This window comes from Rhipicephalus microplus, chromosome 4 (genome assembly GCF_043290135.1).
Source record: "Rhipicephalus microplus isolate Deutch F79 chromosome 4, USDA_Rmic, whole genome shotgun sequence".
In the NCBI taxonomy this organism is placed as follows: Eukaryota; Metazoa; Arthropoda; class Arachnida; order Ixodida; family Ixodidae; genus Rhipicephalus; species Rhipicephalus microplus.
Window position 1 is genome coordinate 190,909,358 of NC_134703.1, and position 963 is coordinate 190,910,320.

Consider the following 963-nt stretch of genomic DNA (forward strand, 5'->3'; position numbering starts at 1 on the left):
TGTGAAAACACTCTTATGCGCAAGTTTGGCGTGACGTAGCACGTGAACTTATTATGAGCGGGCAGCTGAATAATTGTCCCTCTTATACAACCTAAACACACCAAGTCTGCCAGTGCGAGACCCTCGTTCAATGAAATAAGGAAAAGAAGTGTATACCTAAGGGCTCGTTTTCCGTGTTTTAACACAATATTTATGAGATCTACCAGACAGTAATGCGAAGAAACGTACAGAGAATGTTATTAGAACCAATGGAATGTAAATAGGAAGAAAGAAAAGTGGATGAAAAAATAACCAGCCGTGGGCAGGAATCGAACCTACGACCTTCGAATATTCCGTTCGATGCTCTAACCACTGAGCTACCACAGCGGCCTTCCCTCCATCCACTTTTTTGGGTTTATATGTAAATTTAGAAGTAGGAGTGACAGTCAGCGCCATCTATAAGCCAAACGGCGAGTGTGAAAACACTCTTATGCGCATGTTTGGCGTCACGTAGCACGTGAACCTATTATGAGCGGGCAGCTGGTTAATTGTCCCTCTTATACAACCTAAACACACCAAGTCTGCCAGTACGAGACCCTCGTTCAATGAAATAAGGGAAAGAAGTGCATACCTATAGGCTCGTTTTCCGTGTTTTAACACAATAATAATGAGATCTAACAGACAGTAATGCCAAGGAATGTACAAGGGAAGTTATTAGAACCAATGGAATGTAAATAAGAAGAAAGAAATGTGGATGAAAAAATAACCAGCCGTGGGCAGGAATCGAACCTACGACCTTCGAATAACGCGTTCGATGCTCTAACCACTGAGCTTACAAAGCGGCCTTCCCTCCATCCACTTTTTTGGGTTCATATGTGAATATAGAAGTAGGAGTGACAGTCAGCGCCATCTATAAGCCGAACGGCGAGTGTGAAAACACTTTTATGCGCATGTTTGGCGTCACGTAGCACGTGAACTTATTAT

The 963-nt window shown here is 42.9% G+C and overlaps 1 non-coding gene across 1 annotated transcript; it reads right to left on the reverse strand.

Moving 5' to 3' along the window:
* Positions 1–293: 293 nt before the first annotated feature.
* Positions 294–366, reverse strand: TRNAF-GAA (transfer RNA phenylalanine (anticodon GAA)). Its single transcript has one exon. It is a non-coding gene; the product is annotated as a tRNA-Phe (tRNA).
* Positions 367–963: the final 597 nt, after the last annotated feature.